Genomic DNA, 14,182 nt, shown 5'->3' with positions numbered 1-14,182 from the left:
AATTTCCTCTAAGCACAGCACTACAGCTGCATCCCATGAGTTTTTATATGTTGTGTCTTCATTTTCATTAATCTCAAGTGTTTTATAATTTCTCTTTTGATTTCTTTTTTGCCACATTGGTTATTTAGGAGTGTGTCATTTAATTTCTGACTGTTTTTGAGTTTCACAAATTTCTTTCTTTGTGGTCAGGGAACCACATTTCATTTCATTGTGGTCAGAGAACGTATTTTGTATTACTTCTATCCTTTTAAGTTATTGAGCTTTGTCTTATGGCCTACCATATGCCTATCCTGGAGAATGTTCCATGAGCACCTGAGAAAAAAAATGTATATTCTGCTGTTGTTGGGTCAAGTGTTCCATAGATGTCTGTGAGGTCTCAGTGGTTTATAATATTTTCAAATCTTATATTTTCTTATTGATTGTGTATCTAGTTGTCCTATCTAATATTGAAAGTGGAATATTTAGGTCTCTATTATTGTGGAATTGTCCATTAATTTTTGTTAAATTTTGCTACATGTATTTTGGTGCTCTCTTATTGGTGGGTGCTATATGTTCATAATTGTTATATCTTCCTGATGGATCAGCCTCTTTAAAATTATAAAATGTCTCTCTTTATCTCTAGTAACATTTTTTGTTTTAAACTCTATTTTGTCTGATATTAGGATAAGCATTCCAGCTTTCTTTTGTTTGCTGTTTGAATGATATATCTTTTTCCAGCCTTTAATATCCAATCTACTTGTATCTTTGAATCTAGTGTGTCTCCTGTAGACAGCATATATATGGATCTTGTTTGTTTCTTTGTTTGTTCTAAATCAAGTCTGACAATCTCTGCCTTTTGGTTGAATTCTTTAATACATTCACATTTAATGTTTTCATTGATATACTTAAACATATATTATACTTTTTGTTTTCTATATGTCTCAGATCTTTTATGTTCCTCTATTCATACTTTTACTGACTTGTTTTGCATTAAATGAATATTTTATGATTTAGCATTTTAAATCCTCTAGTGATTTTTTTTTTAACGTTTATTTATTTTTGAGACAGAGAGACAGAGCATGAACAGGGGAGGAGCAGAGAGAGAGGGGGAGAGAAGAAAAGAGAGTAAGTATAACTTTTGTTATATTAACACTCTTATTTATCATTTCTGGTTGTATTTATATATTCTTCTGGATTTGAGTCACCATCTGGAGACATTTCTTCTTTTTTTTTTTAATTTTATTTTTTATTTTTTAAAATGTACATCCAAATTAGTTAGCATATAGTGAAACAATGATTTCAGGAGTAGATTCCTTAATGCCCCTTACCCATTTAGCCCATCCCCCCTTCCACAACCCCTCCAGTAACCCTCAGTTTGTTCTCCATATTTATGAGTCTCTTCTGTTTTGTCCCCCTCCCTGTTTTTATATTATTTTTGTTTCCCTTCCGTTATGTTCATCTGTTTTGTCTCTTAAAGTCCTCATATGAGTGAAGTCATATAATTTTTGTCTTTCTCTGACTAATTTCACTTAGCACAATACCCTCTAGTTCCATCCATGTAGTTGCAAATGGCAAGGTTTCATTCTTTTTGATTGCCGAGTAATACTCCATTGTATATATATACCACATTTTCTTTATCCATTCATCCATCGATGGACATTTGGGCTCTTTCCATACTTTGGCTATTGTTGATAGTGCTGCTATAAACATGGGGGTGCATGTGTCCCTTTGAAACAGCACACCTGTATCCTGTGGATAAATGCCTAGTAGTGTAATTGCTGGGTCATAGGGTAGTTCTATGTTTAGTTTTTTGAGGAACCTCCATATTGTTTTCCAGAGTGACTGCACCAGCTTGCATTCCCACCAACAATACAAAAGAGATCCTTTTTCTCTGCATCCTCGCCAACATCTGTTGTTGCCTGAGTTGTTCATGTTAGCCATTCTGACAGGTGTAAGGTAGTATCTCATTGTGTTTTTGATTTGTATTTCCCTGATGATGAGTGATGTTGAGCATTTTTTCATGTGCCGGTTGGCCATCTGGATGTCTTCCTTGGAGAAGTGTCTATTCATGTCTTTTGCCCATTTCTTCACTGGATTATTTGTTTTTTGGGTGTTGAGTTTGATAAGTTCTTTATAGATTTTGGATACTAACCCTTTATCTGATATGTCGTTTGCAAATATCTTCTCCCATTCTGTCAGCTGCCTTTTAGTTTTGCTGATTGTTTCCTTCGCTGTGCAGAAGCTTTTTATTTTGATGAGGTCCCAGTAGTTCATTTTTGCTTTTGTTTCCCTTACCTCCAGAGACGTGTTGAGTAAGAAGTTGCTGCAGGCAAGATCAAAGAGGTTTTTGCCTGCTTTCTCCTCGAGAATTTTGATGGCTTCCTATTTTACATTTAGGTCTTTCATCCATTTTGCGTTTATTTTTGTGTACGGTGTAAGAAAGTGGTCCAGGTTCATTCTTCTGCATGTTGCTGTCCAGTTTTCCCAGCACCACTTGCTGAAGAGACTGTCTTGATTCCATTGGATATTCTTTCCTGCTTTGTCAAAGATTAGTTGGCCATATGTTTGTGGGTCCATTTCTGGGTTCTCTAGTCTATTCCATTGATTTGAGTGTCTGCTCTTGTGCCAGTATCATACTGTCTTGATGATTACAGCTTTGCAGTATAGCTTGAAGTCTGGGATTGTGATGCCTCCTGCTTTGGTTTTCTTTTTCAAGATTGCTTTGGCTATTTGGGGTCTGTTCTGGTTCCATACAAATTTTAGGATTATTTGTTCTAGCTCTGTGAAGAATGCTGGTGTTACTTTGATAGGGATTGCATTGAATATGTAGATTGCTTTGGGTGGTATGGAGACATTTCTTTAGTCCAATACAGCTTTGCTCCCTCACAAACTCTATGTGCTCTTATTGGCAAATATTTTACATTTCCATTTTATAGGCCCAACAATACATCATATACATATTGTTTTACATAATTGCCTTTTAAGTTAGTTAAGGGAAAGAAGGACAACAAAACTGCATGTGTTCTGTCTTTTATAATTTTGAGTGTTTTTTGGCTTCTTGTGTGGACTCCCATTACTATCTGAGGTCACTTGCTTTCAGCCTGATGAACTTCCTTTAGTATGTCTTGTAAGGCAGGTTTGCTAGCAACAAATTCTCTCAGTTTTTGTTCATCTGCAAATTTGCCTTCGTTTTTAATGTTTATTTATTAATTAATTAATTTTTTTTTTTTTTTTTTTTTTTGAGAGAGAGAGCATGAGGAGGGGAGCGGCAAAGAAAGAGGGAGACACAGAATCTGAAGCAGGCCCCGGGCTCTGAGCTGTCAGCACAGAACCCAAAATGGGGCTTGAACTCATGGACTGTAAGATCATGACCTGAGCTGAGGTTGGCTACTTAACCGACTGAGCCACACAGTGCCCCTGCTTTCATTTTTAAAAGATAGTTTTGTTGGATATAGGATTCTGGTTGGCAGCTTTTTTCTTTGAGCACTTTGAACATGTCATCCTACTGCCTTCTGGCCTCTATTGCTGCTGATGAGAAGTCAGCTGTCAATTTTATTTGGGTTCTGTTGTAAGTGAGGACTTATTTTTCTCTTGCTGCTTTCAAGATTTCTTCCTTGTCTTTGGCTTTTGGCATTTTTTAAATCTTTTTTTAAATGTTTATTAATTTATTTTGAGAGAGAGATTGAGAGACAGACTGAGACTCTAGGGAGAGGGAGAGAGAATCCCAAGCAGGCTCCATGCTGTTAGCACAGAGTCCAGCTCAGGGCTTGAGCTCACAAACTGCAAGACTGTGACCTGAGCAAAAATCAAGAGTCAGATGCTTAAGCAACTGAGCCACCCAGGAGCCCTGGCTTTTGGCATTTTTACCATGATATGTCTATTGGGGGATCTCTTTGAATGCATTCTACATGGGATTCATTGGGCTTCCTGTATATGTAAATGATTGTTTTTCTATTATTTGGGAAGTTTTCAGCTATCATTTCTTCAAATATTTTTTCTGCTCCTTTCTCTCTTCTCTCCTTCTGGTATTCCCATCACATGTACATTGATGTGTTTAATGGTGTCCCCTATTTCTCTGAGGCTCTGTAATTGTTCTTCATTGTTTTCTTCTATGTTCTTTGGATTACATAATCTCTATTGATCTATTTTCAGGTTTGCTAGCTCTTTCTTCTGCTAGTTAACATCTACTATTAATCCCTGTGGTGAATTTTTTATTCCAATTTCTATACTTTTCAACTCTAGCATTTCCATTTGTTTTTATTAATTTTTATTTTTTTAATTTTAATTTTTAATTTAAAATTTTTTAATTTTTAATTTATTTTTAATTTTAAAACTAAGTTAAATTTACTTTTCATTTTAAAGAGAGAGAGAGAGAGAGAGAGAGAGAGAGAGAGAGTGCAAGTAGGGGAGAGGGGCAGAGGGGGAAAGAGAGAGAGAGAATATCAAGCAGGCTCCACACTCAGCATGCAGCCCAACATGGGGCTCCATCCCATGACCCTGGGATCATGACCTTAGCCAAAATCAAGATCAGATGCTCAACTGATGAGCCACCCAGGTACCCCTCCATTTGTTTGTTTTGAAATAATTTTTATCCCTTTATTGGTATTCTCTATTTGATGTGACATTGTCCTCATATCTTCCTCTACTTCCTTAAACATATTTATAATAGCTACTTTCAAGGCTTTGTCTGTTAAACTCAACATCTGATTGCTTTCATAGGCAGTTTTTTGTTGACTGCTTTTTTCCCCAGTGTATGGGTCATACTTTCGCTTTTTCTTTGCTTGTCTCATAATTCTTTGTTGCAATGGCAAATCCAGGTTGTCATCTGTGCCTCTGACAGACCAGCTACAAATTGGAGATTCTCATGACCCCGCCTCCTCAGATTTAATTCATTTGCTAGAGTGACTCACAGAATTCGGGAAAACAGTTTACTTACTACATCACTGTTTATTATAAAAGCGTATGACTCAGTAACTGTCAGATGGAAGAGATACATAGGTCAAGGTATATGGGAAGGGATGCAAAGCTTCTGTATTCTCTCTGGGTACACTGCTTTCCCTGTATCTCCATGTTTTCACCAACCCAAAGCTCTCTGAACCTCATCCTTTTTTAATTTTTATGAAGGCTTCATTACTTAGGCATGATTAATTAAATCATTGGCCATTGGTGATTGATTCAACCTCCAGCTTCCTCTCCTCTCTGGAGGTGATTAATATCACCATATCAATAGTGATAAGTCATGTTGATATATGTACCCTTGAAATGAGGTGGTGAAAATGGCAACATATCTATGTAGTCTTCCTCTCAAAAACACATTACCCCAGTCTAATTGTGAGAAAACCATCAGACCAGTCCCAGTAGAGGGACATTCTACAAAATATCTTACCTGTATGCCTCAAAAATATCAAGGTAATCAAAACAAGGAAAGTCCAAGAAACTTAAAGCCCAGAGGAACCTAAGAAGACATGACAACGACATATAATGCAGGATCATTAATTGTAACAAGTGGACCATACTAATAATAACATATTAGTGATGGGGCAAATGGGTGTGGGATATGCAGAACTTTCTGCAATATCTTCCCATCTTTTCTGTAAATTTAAATTTTTTCTAAACAATAAAGTCTATTTAAAAATACATGAGTGTCAAATAGAGTTTAGGTTATGACTGCAGGGATGATTTATCATAGAATATCTGTGAATGTAATTTTCCACATTAATAGATTAAAAGAGAAAAGTTATGATTATCTCAATACTAACCTATACTACAAGAAAAAAAAAATCACAGCAAACTAGGAATAGAATGGAACTAGCTTAATTAGAAGAGTTTCTACCAGAAACCTTTTGAGGCCCAGTACAAAATGAAAATACAGACCCTGTTCAAAATTACTAAGAATTTCATGAAGGCAACCGTAGAGCTGGGCTTTATGAGCAAAGAGCAAGTGTATAGACTGCTTGCCCATGAAGCCCCACCTGTCTAACATCAAAGTTCGCATTTAATAGTGGTCCAATGAAAGCCATGACCAGAATGGGAAAAAGACACTCACTGTCATTGCTTCGGTTCAGTGCCTCCTCTATTAGAGTTCCCAGTTAAATAAAACAAGAACAAGAAATAATAAAATGTATAGATTTATGAGGGAAAAACAAAGTTGTCACTTTCAGATGATATACTTGTCTACATACAACATCCACTAGAATCTACGATCATTAGAACAAGAGTTTAAGGTCACCGAATGCAAGAGCAATAAGTAAAAGTCAGTTGTGGCACGCAGCCTCTTCTCTGCGGTCCTGTCCACCCATCCTTTGTGGAGTATTCAATAAACTTCTATCCCGTTGAAAAAAAAAAAAGTCAATTGCGTTACTATATACCAACAATAAACAATTATAAATTGCGATTTAAGGGGCGCCTGGGTGGCTCAGTCAGTAAGCAACCAACTTCAGCTCAAGTCAAGGTCTCACAGGTTCCGGAGTTTGAGCCCTGCATCAAGCTCTCTGCTGTCCAGGTGGAGCCTGCTTCAGATCTTCTGCCCACCCCTCCCCTGCTCATGCACTCTTTCACTGTCTCAAAAATAAATAAACATTAAAAAAAAAATGCAACTTAAAAAATCTATACTAATCACAAAACGTACAAGATATTAGGAGTAAAGTAAATCTTGGAGCACCTGGGTGGCTCAGTCGTTAAGCCTCGGTCTCTCAATTTCGGCTCAGGTCATGATCTCCAGGTTCCTGAGTTCAAGCCCCAAGAGGGCTCTGCAGGTTCTGCGCTTAGGATTCTCTCTCGCCCCTCCACCACTTTTGCTTTTCCTCTCTCTCTCAACACAAATAAATAAACTTAAAAAAAAAAAAAAAAAGAGTAAAGCAAATCTAACAAAATCTCTATAGTAAAATTATAAAACTATATTGAAAGACATAAAAGTAAGTCTCACTGAAGGGGAAGATTTATAACGTTCATGACTATGACACATGATGTTACACGATATATGAACATAAACAAATAATGAAATGAGACTTTGATGCTTCCTTCCCAGTTTAAGAAAAAGGATATTGCTGACACCTTTGAAACCGTCTATAGGCCTTTCCCCAGTCACAGCCCTCGCTTCCGACAGCAGGTGAACACTACCCTGAATTTTGCATTAACCATTACTTTGCTGTCCTCAAGGCTTGCCCCCTCTCCGCAGCTATCAGAAAATTCTTTTATTTGAAACAAATCATACGCAAAGCTCCAATTTAGGAATAGAGAAAATCAGAATGTCTCCAGTTGACCAGGACGAAATTGAGACGTCAGGCAGCTGAGTCTCCGCTTTGCCCCTTAAAAGTGGCCCCAGAGCACCGATTTGAATACTTAAATTTCCGGAGTCTAAAGGGCGATTACACAGGTTCATTTGCATACCCATAATACACCGCAAACAGTATAATTGTTTACAAGTAAAATAAACTTATTCATTATGCAACTTTTCTAAGTGTGAGCCTATTATTTTCAGAATTCCTTGAATAAATTTTTGCAATGACTAACGCTTGTGATAAGTAGCTACCCTTTGCGTACTAGGGGTTATATTTACTCGGGAAATGAGTTAGGAAAACGGTTTGGTATACTCTGGTTTCTCTTCAAGTCGTATAAATCTTTCGCCTTTTACTAAAGATTTCCGTGGAGAGGAATAACTCTGAGTTTTAAACCAATTTTTCGAGGTCCTGTAATTAACAGGACTACATGTGTGGTTTAAAAAGAAGGCTTTTTGAGAAGTGTTATGCATTCATTTTGAGCTCCTTAGGAGTATTGCGTAGCCGTTATTGTTTGCTAGGTGTGGTTTGTGTCCATAACATTTAAAGGTTACTAAATTTAGGGGCGCCTGGGTGGCGCAGTCGGTTAAGCGTCCGACTTCAGCTACGGCACGGTCTCGCCGTCCGTGAGTTCGAGCCCTGCGTCGGGCTCTGGGCTGATGGCTCAGAGCCTGGAGCCTGTTTCCGATGCTGTGTCCCCCTCTCTCTCTGCCGCTTCCCCCGTTCATGCTCTGTCTCTCTCTGTCCCAAAAATAAATAAACGTTGAAAAAAAATTAAAAAAAAATAAATAAAAATAAAGGTTACTAATTTTAGTAGAAACATTAGCAATTAGTGGGGTGTTTCGCGTTTCAGCTATTGTGCTTATTTTGTCCTAAAATATAGTTCAGTATTCAATAGAGCATTTCCAGTTATAAGGAATGTTTGTACTTAATTCTTGGTGAAATGAAAGAGGGAAAAGCAAGTTTGAGGAGAGAGTTAAGTATTAAATCTCTTGGGTATTACCTTACACTTCTTGCATTTTACGGTCACATAACAGTTTACAGCATCACTACTTACAATGCACAAAATATTTTTTCTTTGCATCTATTTAAATGTATGCTGTTGTAAGTTACTTTACGAAAGCTATACATGTGATCTTTAAAATGTGCACGAGGAATAAATATTTCCAAAATTCGTTTAGGAACCATAAAAGTTTGGGCTCCCTGACTTTTAGCTGATGGGTCTTGTGGCAGGAACTGAACACTAAAGAGAAGCAGCGCCCCTTTGTGGCCGATAGAGAGGCTGCAGCAGAATGAGCAAGCAGTCCTAGAAAGTAGGTAAATTTGGGGACAAGAGCTGAGACTCTAGAGGCTTTGTCCACCTCCGCAGGAGAGTGTCTCTCCGCTGCAAGATCGGTAAGCGTGAGGTGTTGCTCCTGTGCTCACACTTGCCACTTGTAGCTGTGGCCCCTGGGATCCGGCCACAACAAATATGAACCAAAAATCAATCCATAAGAACAGGTAGAGGGGTGCGGTAAGGGGGCGGCTCAGTGGGTTGAGTGTCTCTCGGTTTTGGCTCAGATCACGATCTCAGCATTTCGTGACTTTGACCCCCAGGTCAGGTTCTGTTGTTGACAGTGCAGAGCCTGCCTGGGATTCTCTCTCTCTCTCTCTCTCTCTCTCTCTCCTTCTGTGTCCCTGCTCATACTGTTTTCCTCAAAATGAACTTTAAAAAAATAAAATAAAATAAAGAACAGGTAAGGATGATTTAACAATCTCTTTTTAATTTTAAAGTTTATTTGAGAGAGAGTTCATGTGGGGGGCGGGGGGGGGGCAGAGATAGAGGGAGAGAGAGAATCCCAAGGAGGCCCCAAGCTCATGATCTGAGCCAAAAACACTTAACTGACTGAGCCACTCAGGTGTTCCTGAATTAACAGTCTCAACGCAGATCTCCACTGGCAGAGATCAGAGAAAACCGTTTAATAAAAATCTCATGAATCCAGAAAAAGTATTTTATAAAGTTGAATACTCATTCATTATACATATATTCATATAAACATAAATATTAATCTTAACATAGTAGAAATTGAAGGGAATCTGCCCAATCTAATGAAGAATATCAACCTAATGTTACATCACGTGTAACCTAGTGTTGTAAACTTTCCCTTTAGAGTCAGAAAGAAGGCAAGAACAAATCAAAATTTCAATTGAAAAATTACAATTAGGGCACCTGGGTGGCTCAGACCTGTTAAGCGTCTATTGATTTCGGCTCAGGTCATGATCTCACCAGGATGAGATGGAGCCCAAGTGGAGTGCACTGAGCTCAGGATTGGAATTCTGTCCCTCCCATTCTCTCTGCCCCTCCCTCACTTGAGCTCTCGCTCTTAAAAAAAAAAAAAAAAAAAAAAAAAAAAAAAGGGTGTTGTGTGGCTCAGCTGGTTAAGTGTCTGACTTCGGCTCAGGTTATGAGCTCATGGTTTGGGAGTTCGAGCCCCATGTCGGGCTCTGTGCTGACAGCTCAGAGCCTGGAGCCTGCTTTGGGTTCTGTGACTCCCTCTCTCTATGCCCCTCCCCTGCTCGTGATCTGTCTGTCTCTCTCAAAATAAACATTAAAAGAAAATAAACAATTTCTTTTCATTCACCCCCCAATTCAACTAATGGTTTTTATGTTTTGTATTTTTTTTTTCAGGTTATATCTTGTATTAAATATCAGTATAAATTGCGGCCAGGAATGGAACTGCCAGCCACATCATAAACAATGACATTGTTCCAGTCCCTCAAACTCCACATTTGCAATCAGAGATGGGTTCACACTTTGGAATCAGAAGCCCCCTGGAAACTCCGTGACTCCCTATGGAGCCTGGAATGCTAAAGACAAAATGAACTTTGTGGCTAACTGGTGAAAGCTGCCTAGAACCCTTCCAGAATGAAGCAGGATAAGGTCCAGAAGATGAAGGTTCCCTCAAACTTAGGAGCAGGTAAACGCTCTGATATTCAGAATTGCTCCTTTCCTGTTCCATTAGTGCCTTAGCCCTTAGCCAAGGCCTGTGAGGGTAGCTATTACATAGGGTGAACTTTACTTGTCCATGGAACTCTAGCTTCCCGTTACATTGTAAAATATTGCAAGCATGCAAAAAAAGTATCAAAACAAATGTATGCTTAGAGGAACCTCACAAACATCCCTCTAAATGAAAGAAGCCAGTCACAAGAGGCCACAGTTTGTATGCTTCCATTTATATGAAATATCCAGAATAGGCACTTTAGAGATAGAAAGTAGATTAGTGGTTCCCAGAAGCTGGGGAATGAGGTGGGGAGGGGGGCAAATAACTGCCAATGGGTAGAGTTTCTCTTTGAGGTGACAAAAATGTTCTAAAATTAGATAGTATAGGGGCACCTGGTTGGCTCAGTTGGTTAAGCTCCCAACTTGGGCTCAGGTCATGGTCTCGCGGTACAGGAGTTTGAGCCCCACTTTGGGCTCTGTGCTGACAGCTCAGAACCTGGAGCTTGCTTCAGATTCTGTATCTCCCACTCTCTCTGCCCCTCCCCTGCTCACACTCTGTGTGTGTCTCTCTCTCTCTCAAAACTAAATAAACATTAAAAAAAATTTTTAATAAAAAAATAAAAAAATACTAAAAATAAAATAAGATGGTGGTCATGATTGCATGCTAAAGTCCATTCAATTATACACTTTAAATGGATGAATTGTACGTCAAATGAATTATATCCAATAAAGCTGTTTTTAAAATGTATTAAACAAATTTAAATCAAATATATGCCCAATATGATTGACTTGTTAGCAAAAAAAACCGACAAAGTGGGGGGGAAGTGCCAATTTAAAGAAGGGGTCAAAGTTGGGACGGAAAATGTTTATATAAGCAGGTAGAAAAAATAAAAAGGTGCAATTTCCTTTCTCAAGGTTGTTCAGTTACCCCAAATGCTAGAGAGGACCCTTGTACACAGGTTGGATCCAACAACTGAGAACAGCACATTTTTGTGTGTGTGTATTTTAAGCTCCCTTTATTTCTTTTTTAAAATATAATTTATTGTCAAACTGGGTTCCATACAACACCCAGTGCTCATCCCAACAATAGAACAGCCCATTTTAAAAGCATAGTATAAGGGTGGGGTGCCTGACTGGCTCAGTTCTGCCTCTTGATCTCTCAGTCATGAGTTCAAGCCCCACATTGCCTATAGAGATTACTTTAAAAAAAAGAAAAAAGAAAAAGGAGAATAAGAGACTTATTCTCTTAAGGAGAATAAGGAGACATGGGATCCGAAACGAGAATACAAGATTTCATCTCCCAAAGTAGTATCAGGTGGGCAGGAAACCTGAAACTGAGCACATTAGGCTCCAATTTTAAACAGGACACTGCCAGGAATTTTTCTCAAACAGCAAAAATGCACTGTTCAAGAGTGTACACCCTGGGAGCGCCTGGGTGGCTCAGTCGTTAAGCATCTGACTTTGGCTCAAATCATAGTCTCCTGGTTCCTGAGTTGAGCCCCACATGGGATATGCTTGAGCCCAGCTTTGGGATTCTCTCTCTCCCTCTAGTTCATTTGCGCGCGCGCTCTCTCTCTCTCTCTCTCCCTACAAAAAAAAAAAAAAAAAAAAAAAAAAAAAAAAAGTACATACCCTGGAGGTGCACGGTTAAAACAAGGACAAACAAAACACCAGGTGCTTACACAGCTTAAGAAAAAAGTCACTTTTAGAACTCTTGTATGCCCTTCCCAGCCTTACCCCTCACTCCCCATGGAGGAACCACCGTCCTGAATTTTGGGTCAATTACTTATTCTCTAATTTTCTCTCTTTCCATTTAATGGCAAAGTCTTCATTCAACAGAAATAAAATTCAGGTGTACAAATAACAGAAACCTGAGTCTCTTAATCAAGACGGAGTTTGGATCCCACTCAGCCAATACTCCGCTCGCCCCCTAAGGGTGACGCCGAGGTACCGCGTGAATACTAACCTATTTTCTGAACCAAAAGAGCAGTGACCCAATGATTTGCATACCCACAGTGCACTGCACCGATACCAGTTGAAAGCAACAAAATTAAAAAATTCTTCCACTTGTATATCTTAAAAATAGACCCATACATACATATTATTCTAGAAAATTTTACTAGGGCATTGACTCTTGTCGTTAGTTAGTCACCATCAGTGAACCAGGAGATCATTTTACCCGAGTTGCGGGTTAGCAGTAGTTACCATATACTCTGGTTTCTCTTCAGATCGCATAAATCTTTCGCCTTTTACTAAAGATTTCCGTGGAGAGGAACAATTCTGAGTCTTAAAACAATTTTTTGAGGCCTTGCACTAGCAAGGCTGTATATTGTCAAAAAGAATAGAGTAGATTTTTCTTTTCGTATGTGGTTTTTTTATCTGCCTAGGATTAGGTAAGAGTTTCGTTCAATATATCTTACCTGCTGTTAGCGTGTTCTGTTTTACTTGCTTTCTACGCGCATAATTCCTGAAATTACGTGTTTGTTTCGTGTTCTTTTTAATTTTTAGAAACAACTCTTTTGGGTTTTGAGGTACTTTTTTTTTTTTTTTAAAGCGTTTGTCCTTTATGTGGGTGGTTTCTTCGGGCGGAAAAAAGAAGTTGGGTACATAATTAAGGGAAAGAAAAGGTGTGTGAGGCTTATTGGGTTTATATATTTAACCTACAAAATCTAAGCTCTTCAATGTAAAGCCAATATAAGACATTAGAAATTTTACATCTTTATGGTGGTATAGTTTCTTCTCCACTTTATACGTAATTTACTTTGGGAGAGAAAAATATGAGCGAGTAGAGGAGGGAACAGAATCTCAAGCAGGCTCAATGGCCGCCCAGGTGCAGGGCTTTATCCCACCAATGGTAAGATCGTGACCTGAGCTCAGAACCAAGAGTCAGACGCCTAACTAATTGCGCCGTGCAGGCGCCCCTTGCCTTTTTTAATTTTCAATTAGTATTAGCTGTTCTGCAATGAAGTGCTCAACCAGCATGATGGAACTAATGGTATTGGGCAACACAGCTCTTTATAGTATTACACTGTATGGACTAATTTATGAATCCATTCTCTCTTCACGGAGGTTTGGTTTCTTTCCTTAGATCTGGGTTGTTAAAATGATGTTACTCACAGGGACCATGTGCAAGACTTTGTTTTCTTAATGTGTGGAATGGAATCACTGGGTCAGGGCAGGTAAGTGTAATAATTTGTTCCCCAAGTGAAGGTACCCGTTTACATTTCTGTCAATGGCATTTGTGTAGTTCGCATAGCTTCTCATCTTTACTGGTCTTTGGTATGCTGACTTTAATTTTTGCCCATCTAGTGGAACTAATACCTGACAGTGTTTTTTTGGCTTTTTGGGTTCTTTTGTGTTTTATTTTGAGAGAGAGCGAGAGAGAGAGCGCGAGAGCGCCTGAGAGAGCAGGGGAGAGGGGCAGAGGGAGAGAGAGAATCCCAAACAGGGTACATGCTCATTCAGAGTCCTAAGATGGGGCTTGATCTCATGATCCTGGGATCATGACCTGAGCTGAAATCGTCATTCGGTCGCTCACCCTACTGAGTCAGGTGCCCTTGACAGTGGTTTTAATGTACATTTCTCTAGGTACTGCTAAAGTTGAATATCTTTTCAAAGATTTTTTTTTTTTTTTTGCCATCGTGGTTTATCTTCATTGAAATGCCTATACATGCCTTTTGCCCATTTTTCCTCCTTAGATTGTGAATCTTTGTCTTATTTTGGAAGTTTTAACACCACCTTTAGACTGTAGAGTCTAAATAGTAATTCTTTGTTGGTTAACTTCTTTCAGGTAATAGCTTCCCTTTCCACTGTTCTTTTGTGTCTTGGTGAACTGTTCTTAATTTTAATGTTGTCAGATTGATTTTTTTCTTCATTCTGATTTGTGCTTTTTAAAAGTGTTTTGTTTAATAATTTACTACCTCAAGCTATTTAAGGAAACTATCTT

The 14,182-nt window shown here is 38.6% G+C and overlaps 2 non-coding genes across 2 annotated transcripts; both read left to right on the top strand.

Annotated features, from left to right (window-relative positions):
• The first annotated feature begins 7,567 nt into the window (after positions 1 to 7,567).
• LOC115517308 lies at positions 7,568 to 7,684 on the top strand. The gene has a single exon (XR_003969773.1). It is a non-coding gene; the product is annotated as a U5 spliceosomal RNA (small nuclear RNA).
• Positions 7,685 to 12,444: 4,760 nt separating this feature from the next.
• On the top strand, positions 12,445 to 12,560 carry LOC115517307. Its single transcript, XR_003969772.1, has one exon. It is a non-coding gene; the product is annotated as a U5 spliceosomal RNA (small nuclear RNA).
• Positions 12,561 to 14,182: the final 1,622 nt, after the last annotated feature.

Source organism: Lynx canadensis, chromosome B3 (genome assembly GCF_007474595.2).
Source record: "Lynx canadensis isolate LIC74 chromosome B3, mLynCan4.pri.v2, whole genome shotgun sequence".
In the NCBI taxonomy this organism is placed as follows: Eukaryota; Metazoa; Chordata; class Mammalia; order Carnivora; family Felidae; genus Lynx; species Lynx canadensis.
The sequence above is the reverse complement of the archived record's forward strand: the minus strand, read 5'-3'. Positions and strand labels throughout refer to the sequence as shown.